A 12,579-nucleotide genomic window follows, 5' to 3' on the forward strand; every position below is an offset into this window, starting at 1 on the left:
AGCAACTATGGGCAACTGTGTGGCTCAAGTGGTTAAGTGTCTGACTCTTGATTTTGGCTCAGGTCATGATCTCACTGATGTGGGATTAAACCCTGCATTGGGTGGGCTGTGGAGCCTCTTTGGGGTGCCATCATCTCTCCCTTTCCCTCTACCCCTCCCTCACTCATGCTCTCTCTATCTCTCTCTCCAAAGGAAAAAAGAAAGAAAGAAAGAAAGAAAGAAAGAAAGAAAGAAAGAAAGAAAGAAAGAAAGAAAGAAAGACAAGGAAGCAACTAAAAATTCCCCCAAAGATCTATGTGGCTTTGTTCCCTGTGATTTTACAATGCTACTTCTAAAGTAACCGGAGACTCTCAAGGTCCTTGCCTAAGAAACCAGAGAACTATAAAGAAGATTGAATGAAGCATCCAGACATGAAGGGTTTCACAATTCAGGTGGGGTGCTGAAGAAGTGATAAGACAGCATGGTGGGCTTCAACTGAGATGAGGAAGTTCTTTCCAAAGATTTCATATAATTGGATATCAGTAGACACATGTGTGTCCCTTTTGGTCTTCCTGTGTCTCTGTGCCTAAACAACTGTATGTGTACCCAAGCTTTTGGTTACACCCTTCCTGGAGGAGCCATCTTTAGTTGGAATCATATCCTTGTCACTGAGCATAACTTACTTTTTAAAAAATGTTTATTTACTTATTTTGTACTTGCGTGAGAGAGGATGAGTGTGTGCATGAGCAGGAGGGGGCCAGAAAGAAAGGGAGAGAGGGAGAAGGGAGAGAGAGAATCTCAGGCAGGCTCCATGCTGTCAGCATAGAGCGTGACCCAAGGCTCGATCTCATGTACCCTGAGATCATGACCTGAGCCAAAATAAAGTCAGATACTTAGCCAGCTGAGCCACCCAGGTGCCCTGAACATAACCTCTCGAAGTACCTGTAGTAGACAGTGCCTCTTATCCTCCCATCCAAGGCCCATATTTGTCCTCCCAAATGCAGTGGTACAGAGTTCTATTAAACAAATAAATAATGATAAACCCTGTGGGTTAGGTGTGGAAACTGAGATCCTTGGCGAGCGGTCTCAGCCTTTTAAAAGTCTGTCTCCCTCAGGCTCTCTGATCGTGGAGTGTTTTCCTGCTTTGGGTCTTTCTATTTTGTCAAGTATAGTGTTTCTGGTTTTTAGGCACTAGTATTGGGAGGAGAGCAGCTCAGCCCTTGCAAGACACCGAGAGACACAGGTGCTGAACCTGTGCAATGGACATTTTATTCTTACTCTGTTGCTGTTCCCAATATCCTTTTATAACCCTCCACTTTACCCCTGAATAGAGAAGCACCAAGTTGCTACTTTCCTGTATTAACGCCAATCCCATTTTTTAAAATGTATGTTTATTGTTGAGAGAGAGAAAGAGAGACAGAGTGTGAGTGGAGGAGGGGCAGAGGGAGACAGACACGGATTCCGAAGCAGGCTCCAGACTCTGAGCTGTCAGCACAGAGCCCAGTGGGAGGCTCAAACTCACAAACTGTGAGATGACCACCTGAGCAGAAGTCAGACGCTTAACCGACTGAGCCACCCAGGCTCCCCAAACCCATATTTGATAATGAATCTGATTTCTATCCTAGGTAATGCACAACCATTTGAGGAATGCCTCTTATCTCTTATCTCACAGTGGTCAAACCACCCTCACCTGTGACCTGTTGTCATGAGAAGCTCAGACATTGAGGCCAAGATCCTCACAGGTAGGCCTAGACAGTCACGTTTCTGGTTGAGGCACACCCTTATTGTGAGATGTGTTCAGTAGATTCTTTGAACATAGCCTCTAACAAAGTTAGACTTTCTCATCCACTTGGGGCTCTCACCTCTCTATCCTGCTCACGGACCATAGTTCTCCAGAATGAGAACTTGACTTGCAATTCCTGTGTGGTAAAAGTATGGATAGCCTCAAGACCACCTTGTTACTTAAAAAGAAGGTTTTGTTTTGTTTTTTCTTTTTTTAGAACACTAAATGTGTTAAAATTAACAGAACCAAACACATGTGCTTACAAGTCCTCAAATAACAATTTGATACTTTAGAATGTTTTCCAAACAATGAATGGGCTCTCTTTTTTCCTTTAAGAACTTTAATTTTAGTTAGGGATCAATCTTTTTTTTTTTTATTGTACACATTTATTTAACCAAACAGTTTTATACAGAATGCTTAAAGCACATTTCTTCATATTTTATAGAAGGATTTGACATTCATACCATTGCACAACCAAATCTAACTCCTGACTAGATGGATTACTTTTTGTTTGGAGTTTAAAGCTTTAATGACAGGGCACGTGGATGGCTCAGTTGGTTAAGCATCTGACTTTAGCTCAGGCCATGATCTCACATTCAAGACCCATGCCAGGCTCTGTGCTGACAACTTGGAGCCTGGAACCTGCTTGGGATTTTGTGTCTCCCTCTCTCCCCTGCTTGCACTCTGTCTCTCTGTCTCTTTCTCAAAAAACAAACATTAAAAAAATAAAGCCTTAGTGGGAATAATCATTATTAAGTTTACTAATAATTACTTACTGAAAAATAAATTCCAAAAAATAATGAATTAAAATTAAATTTAATATGGTCTCATATGCGCTAAAGGAGGTGGTGCCTGATTTGAAGGAGGAGTTTATGCTATGTCCATATAACGTCCTCTTTGGAATTTCTGTGACTCTGGGGTCAGGAATCATTATTCTGCTGCCTTTTCGCCAGACATCATGCATGCTACTGATCTCCTTTAGTTGCTGGCCAAGTCTTTTAAGATCTATAAAAAAATTATAAAAGTTTTTCTTTCTAGCTTCTGGATAGACTTCCTTTAGTCAGATTTGCACTAAGAACCCAGCTCTACCATGTAAGTGACCTTAGATAAGCATTCAACTCCTTTGTACCTCACTTGCCTCATCTGTGAAATGGGAATGAAAGTCATTCAAACTTACCACATGGGGCTGTGAAGAGTAAGTGAGATGATTCCCATGAGGTACAAGCACAGTGCTCCCTTATAACAACATGTTATTATGTCATTTCTGTTACTAAGTCAAGAAGCAGAAAATACAGCAACAGACGGTGCCACTCCCTCACTTAGCTTTTCCTTGAAGAGAGGAACATCCTGGAATGGCATATACAGAAGGTAATATGAAAGCCCAAATTATTAATATTAGTTAGTTTTTATCCCCCCCCACCCCCCAAGATGTGAAATGCATGTCTCCTGGCAAGAGAGACAACCATTCTTGGGTTTCTTGTGCTCTGACACATCCTGCTAGGTGGAAGATTCTAATGGCTCTTTACCTGGTCCGTTCCCTGGGTTGCATGTGAGGCTGGCAACCTTAAGTCATAAGGTCACATCTCTCACCAGATGGTGGGCAGCCTGGCTGAGTTCTCCAAACTCTGTGTCCCTCAGCTGTGTTATAAAGTATAGTGCTGTGTGCACCGTATCCATCAGGGTCCATGAGACTTAGGGAGACAAGGGAACCAATAAAAACACATGGTGCTAATGCTACTAGCTGTGTTGTAGTAAAGTCTATTCTTTTTGGCACAGGAAAGTGCTTTCTGTAAACATCCATGGCATAGTAATAAGGTAACTGATTGGCTTGTGAGTAAGGTAAAACCCCAGACCCCATACCTCTCCTTTCCCAAGGTATTATATAAAGAATATGTCTGTACTCAGTACCAACCCATATACTCTGATCCTCATTCTTTTGAGTTTCCTTGTGGAAAGTTTCCATCACAGAAAGATGTTCCAGCACAGGAGTGCCCGAGGGCTATAAATCCAGGTCCTGTCATACATGATCTTGAGAACTGAAGCAGGAGCAGACACTATGTGGCATTTTATGCTACGGAAAAATGATGATGAATGTGGCCATGTCTGTTTCTGCAGATAACTCTTCATAGGTTCTTGTTGCTTGTAGAATAAACTACAAATCCCTTCTAAGAGATATGTGAGTCTCTATGACCTTCCTATTGTTACAAAACCTCATCCTTTAACATTCCCCTGCTCTTTGACTGAGTTACAGATGTATAGAACAATTACATTATTCATCATACATTTATTTATTCAATCCATGTCCACTGATGGCACAGTATATGACAGGCCTTGTGTTAAAAGTGGGGCAAAGCAGAGGACAATCCAGTCACATGGTTATGTTCTCCCTGGAACAGGCACATTCCTTCTGATTGTTCTGTTATCTGCTCTCCCTTCTCTGATGAAGACTCATGTATATCTTACATGGTTTCTCTTAAGATCCACCTGCTCCCAGAAATCTTCCCTGACCCCGAGTCTTCAGTTTCCTTCCATTGTGCTACTCCATCATTGAAGTCATATCTGTGCCATAGCAACAGTCATCCTTATTTTAGCCAGTTATGTACTTACATGATCTTCTTTCTATACCCGTTAGTTCCATTCAGCATTCCACTCATGTGCAATGTCCTTTGCAATTTTAATGCTGGATCCAGTTTTTACTCACATCTTATCCATAGGGCCTTGTTCAGCATCTGACATATAGCAAACACTCAATAAATATGTTGTAGAATCAATGAATAACTAATTTAGTATGGCTTCACGCTGACGTTACCCAATAGACAGAGTCATAGATTTATGCAACTTTAGGGCTGAGAGAGTTTTGCAAGACCATCTCTAACTCCTCAAGTCACTGATAAAACATTTCCAAGTTGAATCACAGAAAGCAACACAAATACCAGATACCCACTGTTTGGAGCTGCCGAAAATCTGTGAACAGAAATAATAACTGAAGTAAGAGGAGATCCTTCAGTTTAGCAGTTTGTCAAAGTGCTAGTTAATACAACAGGTAGGACCTTTGAGTAAAGATGGTTGTGTTGAAGCCTGTTCTACTTTATTGAGTCAAGCTGCAGAGTCAAGAGCTACAAAACATTTACTCGATGGTGAGCTTAATGATGAATCATGTATTACTCATCTCCCGTCTTATAAACCACATGTTTGAAGATCTTCCATAAATGGCTACCAGGTGGGGTGAGAAGAACTTCTCAGAATCAGGGTAGAATGCCTGAGACATACTCAAATGGGGAGCAAAGTGGTAAATACTATTTCTTTTTAAAAATTTATTTTTATTTTAGAGAGAGAGCATGGGGTAGGGAGAGGGAGAGAGAGAGAGAGAGAGAGAGAGAGAATCCCCAGTAGGCTCCACATGGGGCTCCATCCCACAACCCTGGGATCATGAGCTAAGCTGAAAATCAAGAATCGATGCTCAACCAAATGAGACACCCAGGCACCCCAAGAATGGTTTTTATTAGGTGACTGGAAGGGGGATTGGAGTCTGTGGTCTGCAGGAGAGCTATCTTTGTTGGGGCTGGGAAGTGGGTGGGAAGGAAAGGACTTTGTTCCTCCAGGAGACATGAACATTTTTTATTGTCTGATGTATGCTCTCTTTTAATTATGTCTTGCTTTTCCTTTTCTTCTGTCCTTGTGTTTCTTCCATGGAAATTGCTGTTTCTCTTTGGCATCAGTTCCATTCTTTAAGATGTAGCCACCTGTGAGTGTTAGGGATCATATGCTTTTAATCTTCTCACAAGTTGCATTTAGAGTGAGTTAAGTTCCATCAGAGTGGAGTCTGCCTGAGAAAATATCCAACAACTGTGGAATTTGATCAAACTATGATGAAGACAATTGTTGATCTGAGAAGTGACTTTTCTCCCTGACAATTCATGACCAGGCCAATTTGATGTTTGAGGTATGTTCTCAATCTGGTGATTTGCTTCTTTAACTGTGGCTACTCTCCTGAAGCCTTTTAGCCCATCAGCTTACAATTGTTAAAACTTGCCAAAAAAGGAAAAACAAAACATCATGTTTTTAGTCTAATTAAAAAAAAAAAAACACTCCCTTGATTCATTAAGACTTTGAACAACAGGATCATTACAAAAATACTTTGTAGGATAGAAAGTAAAGTGTTAACAAAGCTTCTAATATTTATAAATGCAACACTGTAATTATAAGTTTACTTAAAGTGCCCTCTGTGGCCTAGATGTTCTTCCTCTTGGCTACAAAGCTTTGTATGGCTGCTTAAGGGGTAGCTACACCCATAATCTATTTTTTTGCATTCACTGTGTATAGTCTACCTTCTTTCACAAACTTACAAGTAATGCAAATGAAGGTCATTGTTGATAGATATAGTTCATTTCATAGAATTTTTACAAAATATTTTTATTCTGATAAAATATTTGATTCCAGTAAACATAGTGCTTTGTTCATGTACAATTTCATTTCAAATGGTTTTCTTTCTCAGTTTCTTGATTATCTTTCACTTGTTGGTTAGGCCTATCTGTTTATTGATAAAATGCTGGGTAACTACAGGTTCTGAGCTATTCAAGAGAAGAGTGACTTCCAGGTTTGTCTTTCCTTGTCAGGAAGCTATCATAATTTTTCCTCAGAACATGAAGCTAATTGCCCAGTAAGGAAAATATCCTAACTTCTCCATTTCTATATTTCCGACTTCTTTTTAGTGATCATTCGTTTTATCAGAAACTTCTAATTTCCTTTAAATATGCCATTTTAACAGGATTTGGCGCATTCTTAAGTATCTCTACTCCATCTTCTAGCAAGCATTTTTTTTCCTGAAGCTATGTCAAAATCTATAATGAAGTTTGATATAATTTTAAATATTTGATGGATTTTTAATTTTTAATTTTTCAACAGTTTATACATTATGTAGTAAAATATTCAAAGCATATAAAGGATATATGGATATACATGGAAAGTAAAGCTTTCCTCATCCTTGCCCCTCCATTCCCCATTTCCACTTTTCCTTTCTGTGGACAACCATGATTACTCATTTCTTGTATAAACTTTCAGACAAACATACATGTATACATGCAGATTATTTACACTCACTCCTCTCCCTTTACACAAATAGTGGTGTAATACACCCTGTTCTCTATCTGATTTTCTGCACATATTTGTATATCTCAGAAAATGTTCCAAATCAGTTTATATAGAAGTACTATCTTATTTTTATAGCTGCATTTTATTCCATAGAAAATCATAATTTATCCACCTAATTTCCTGCTGATGAGCATTTAGGCTGTTTCTAATATTTTGCTATTGTCCTCCATTCTGCAATGACTATCTTTGTTCATACGTCTTTGTGCACTCATGTGAAATTACTTCTATAATAATGTTTCATATTCAAATTGTTTGGTCAAGGGAATATAAGCACACTTCAGTTTTGATAGGTGTTGCCAAATTGCCCTCCAAAGATGTTTCCCGATTTACACCCACAGTAACATGATCTGAGAATATGGATTTCTTTTTAAATTGTGCACCATCTAGAGAGAAGTAAACTGCTCAATATTTGCCACTATGTCTTGCAATCAGCACTGAATGAATCTACCAGACACTAAATATAATTAAGAGCCCATTACAGTTACTACTGAAATTAGTCAGTGTAATGCTTCTTCTCACCTTCTCCAGCTGATTAAATGTATACTTAATACCCATGCCTCAACTTGCAATCTTGGAAGTGTTTAGTGGCTGCACACAGAGCATTTGACAGCTACGCTCATTGACAGGAGAGAGAGTGTTCTATGTCTTTAGACAAATAAAGGTCAATGTCTTAAGCCTTATGCTGTTTTGTTAGGCAAGTATTTAAACTGTGATCTTATATCTCAAAATTCAGTACAATATTAAACATGATGGTGAGTTCAGCAGGTGTTTGCTATTCCTGCCTAAAACTGTCTACACTTTTGATGTTGGCTCATAATCAGATCATTTAGACGCAGCCTGAAACAATTCTGTCTGCTTTTAACATGTCAATAAAAAATAAAAATGGTTTCAACTTCTGATTTTAGAACTAGGAATGTTAGTTGTTTTATTATTATTATTATTAATGGAGTAAATATTTTATAGTGAATTCTGTATAATTATTTTTCACCTATTTGGAAATTCTCAGTTTATACCACATGATTCTTTTTTTTCTCTTTGGTGTATTACAACCAAGCCCACCATTTTCTCTGAGCACTGAGATGAATTCTCCTGTCTTGCTTTGTCAATTTGGTCAATGGTTTCCCCCTCTCTGGACATCAGTTTGCCATCTACATTTGTAGTCAGTGTTTTCTTGATAGATTGTAGCAGCTTATAACACAAAAACCTGAGGGTGAGAATCAAGATTTTTCAATTATGTAAAGGTAACAACATGTAAGGAATTCATTATGCTATATCCTCATCAATATAAATCTTTAACAGTCTTCTAAAACAAGAAGTTGAAGTCAGTTTTTATTTTTTTATTGACATATTAGAAATAGTATTGTCAGTGAAATTCCTATGTTTCTTTTTTCCTTCCAAGATATTATTTAAATTCAAGTTAGTTAGCATATAATGTAGTATTGGGAAACTTCTATGTTGCTGTGTCAAGTGGCCTTTAATGAGTAGAAATGATTCATAAAATCCTATAAAACGGCATGATAATTCTTCTTCTTTTTTTTCCTATTCTTTATAACCTAGTTCCCTTTTCACCATTTCTTCTCTTATGTTTATATTTTAATAGGTTCCCCCTAATTTCATAAACACTCTTGTCAGCACAATGAAGTTGATCATCTCCCAAGTTGAACTTATCTCACCCCAAAACAGCTCCCTCTCCAGAGTTTCTTGCATCAGTGAGTAGTGTCAACACACATCCAGTGGTGCCTGGTAACACCTTTTTCTCCCTCCTCTGCCTTTCCTGCCCACTCCATCAGTCACCATATATTGTTGTCCTACATTCTAAATATCTCCCAAATCTATCCACTTCTCTCCATATTTACTGTACTTCCCTAGTCTTACTGGACATAGCCTCCTAAATATTATCCCCATATTTATTCTTGTCCGTTTTTAGTTACTTTTCTACAGAAAGAATATATAAAGCAAAAGTTCATAAGGCATTGGACATCAGGCCATCAGGCAAAAAAAGAGACAATTGAAACATAGGAAACAAATAAGATGAATCCCAAAATGACCTAGCTTATTGTGTGGAGAATGTTTCCAGGCTATGATGCAGGGAAGAGAAGCTTCACCTGAGCCTAATAGACTCTTTGAGTTAAATAAAGGGGATCTAGGACCATAGGAAGATTGAGGGGGTTGGATTTCATAGGACTGAGTGTCAGAGAAGAGAAATGCAGAGAAAGAGAGTTCTGGAAAGCTATTTCATGTCCCCCGAAAGTATCTAGTTGAAAAGTGATCAGTGCATGTCCATGAGGAAACTACCCATGCGGTGTGAAGATCTAGTCAAAAGGATGCAAATGAAAAATACACAGAGCTCAGTTAGGATCTGCAATGATGCTCATTCTCAGAAGTCAGAGTGGAAAACCTCATAATTTATGGTTCATTGAGTATTCAGAAGGGTATTGTCTAAGTAGTGAGGAAAATTCTCCCTAGACATAATGCTCACTGGTTCTGCCTAACAATACTTAAAAGCAAGACCCAAGGGAATCAAATATTTCTAATTTGACCACATCCCAGAAAAAAGCAAACAAACAAGAAAATGTATTAAATTATAGAAAAGTTCTGCAGCCAATAAGGTAAGAATCACAATGTCTGGTATCCAATCAAAAATTACAAGGCATTAAGAAAAACAAAACAAAACAAACAGTATAGTATAAAATATAGTGAATACAAAAATCAAAACTGACTCAGAATTAACACAGATGATAGAATTAGTAGACAAAGATATTAAAATGATTATAACTCTATTTAATATGATCAGAAAGTAGAAAATGGATATATTAAGTAAAGGTATAGACAATACTTTTGAATTTTTTTAATGTTTATTCTTTTGAGAGAGAGAGAAAGACAGAGCGGGGTAGGGAGTACAGGAGGAACAGAAAGGGAAGAAGACACAGAATCTGAAGCAAGCTCCAGGCTCTGAGCTGTCAGCAAATAGCCTGATGCAAGGCTTGAACTCATAGACCTCGAGACCATGACCTGCAACTAAAGTTGGATGCTTAACTGACTGAGCCACCCAGATGCCCAAAAAATATTTTTTAAAAGAACCAAAGCAAACTTCTAGAGAAGTAGCCTGCAATGTCTCAGATGAAAATACACAGGATATGGCTAGCAGCAGATTAGACATTGCGTAATAAAAGATTAGTGAGCATGGAAACAAAGCAGTAGAAACTATTTAAAATGAAAAAGGGAAAACAGTGAAATTTAAAAAATGAGACCATTAATGAACTCTGGGACAATTTTAGTAGGTCTACTATTGTGTAATTAATTGGTGTAGCACAGAAAAGTTGTTTGTAGAAATAATGGCCAAAATATTTCCAAACTTGAAAAATGTAAGCAAATGGATCCAAACAACTTTAAAAACAAAACAAAACAAAAACATAGGGGTGCCTGGGTTTCTCAGGCTTTTTAGAGCATTGCAATGATTCTAGAGGGACTAAAGACATTGGACCCGAGTTTTATTAATAATAATTCCTCAAACTTTTATCACAGAGATCGTTGGTCTGGCTTTGGTTGCTGCCCTTCCTGTGTCATAGTTTTTAATATTCTTTCAATTCTAAGACTGTATTGAAAAATCTTTTTCAATTAATTTCCTTGTTTTTTGCTGTAGCTATCCAGAGTCAGTTTCTGTTGCATGTGATCAAAAGAACCGTCACTAACAAAGCCTGCATGTTGGACTTCAGTGCAAAGAAACATTTCGTATTTGCAGCATAAGAATGTGAATTTTACCCCCTCCCCCAGAATATCACAAATGAAATATTTTCTTAAAAGTTCATACAAGTCCACTGGTGACTGAAAAATTCCTCTCTAGCATGATCTTCCCCTTCATCTTCCAGGCTCCTATCCAACTTCTTACTTGATTTCTCCATTTGAATATCTAATAAACATCTCAAACTTACTTTGCACAAAACAAAACCTAATCATCTGCAGTAAATGGGATGGGCTTTCATGTAGTTGTTCAGATAAAACTCTAGAAATCATCCCTGATTTCTCTCTTTCCTTTCCCAAATCCAATTGCTCAGTAAGTTCTGTCAGTTTTACCTTAAAAATATAGCCAGAATCCAACCACTCACCATCTGAACAACTTTATCCTCCTTGAAGCCACCCTTCTTTCTCCCTTGGAAAACTGCAAATAGCGTCCTAATTATACTTCATGCTTCTACTCTAGCTTTGCCACAGGGCGGCCAGAATAATTATTTTAATGTAAACCAGATCATGTTACTTTCATACTCAAAACCTGTCAGTAGATTCTCATCACAACAAAAATAAAATTCAAACACCCTGTCGTGACAATAGGCCCTATGTGATCTGTCCTTTGATTGAAACTCTTACTTCACTTTTGTCCACTGTCTCCTTGCACATCTTGTCCAGTCATGCTGGTCACCTTGTTATATCTACAACTGGAGAAGAGGTCTCAGAGGACAGGGATTTCTTCTGTTTTACTCACTGTTGTATTTCCAGAGCCTAGAATAATGCCTGACACAGAGTAGATGTCAATTAATAGTTCTTAAATAAATGAGTAAAATTTTAAAATACTGAATCAAAAAGGAAACAAAGAAAAAGGGACAAAAGAGGAAGAAATCGATGGAATGAATAAAAATAATGAAAGGTAGATAAAATTTAACAATATCTATAATTACATTAAAACATAATGGCCTCCAATTAAAAGGCAGAAATTGTTGGATAGAGAAACAAAACAAAACAAAAAACAAAAAATAAGAATCACTACATACTGCAAGCAAGAAATGCAGTTTAACTATAAAGACACAATTATGTTAAAAGTAATAGTATGGAAAAATACATATCACACTAACAGTAATCATAAGAAAGTTTAAATGGCTATATTAATATCAGGGAAAGCACTTTTAGAGTAAAGGATATTAGCAGTGATAGAGAAAGTCAATTCATTTTATTATTTTTTTAATATTTTTATTTATTTCTAGGAGAGAGAGAGAGACAGCGTGAGCAGGGGAGGGTCAGAGAGAGAGGGAGACACAGACTCTGAAACAGGCTCCAGGCTCTGAGCTGGCTGTCAGCACAGAGCCCGACGCGGGGCTCAAACCCACGAACCGCGAGATCATGACCTAAGTGAAAGTCAGACGCTTAACCGACTAAGCCACCCAAGCGCCCAAGGTCATTTCATTTTAGAACACACTCATTGTAAGTGTTAGTTCATTTAATAACAGAACTTCAAATTATAGGAAAAAAACTGATAGAATTGCAAAGATAAATAGACAAATCTTGTGAATAGATAAAGAAGATTTGGTGTATATATATATATAATGGAGTATTACTTGGCAATCAAAAAGAATGAAATCTTGCCCTTTGCAACAATGTGGGTGGAACTAGAGTGTGTTACACTAATGCAATTAGTCAATCAGAGAAAGGTAAATTTCATATGACTTCACTCATATGTGGAATTTAAGATACAAAACAGATGAACATAATGGAAAGGAAGCAGATATAAAAACAGGGAAAGGGACAAAATATAAGAGAATCTTAAATATAGAGAGCAAACTGAGAGTTGCTGGAGGGATTGTGGGTAGGGGGATTGGGCTAAATGGTCATGGGGCATAAAGGAGGACACTGGTTGGTATGAGCACTGGATGTTATATGTAGAGGATGAATCACTG

General features: G+C 37.8%; 1 long non-coding RNA gene across 1 annotated transcript; it reads left to right on the forward strand.

Moving 5' to 3' along the window:
• Nucleotides 1-246: 246 nt before the first annotated feature.
• On the forward strand, nucleotides 247-10,844 carry LOC120226341. Its single transcript, XR_005526998.1, has 3 exons — nucleotides 247-431; nucleotides 1,605-1,721; nucleotides 10,557-10,844. It is a non-coding gene; the product is annotated as an uncharacterized LOC120226341 (long non-coding RNA).
• The last annotated feature ends 1,735 nt before the right edge of the window (nucleotides 10,845-12,579 follow it).

Source organism: Hyaena hyaena, unplaced genomic scaffold (assembly GCF_003009895.1).
Source record: "Hyaena hyaena isolate Hyena2069 unplaced genomic scaffold, ASM300989v1 scaffold_1656, whole genome shotgun sequence".
NCBI classification, from domain to species: Eukaryota; Metazoa; Chordata; class Mammalia; order Carnivora; family Hyaenidae; genus Hyaena; species Hyaena hyaena.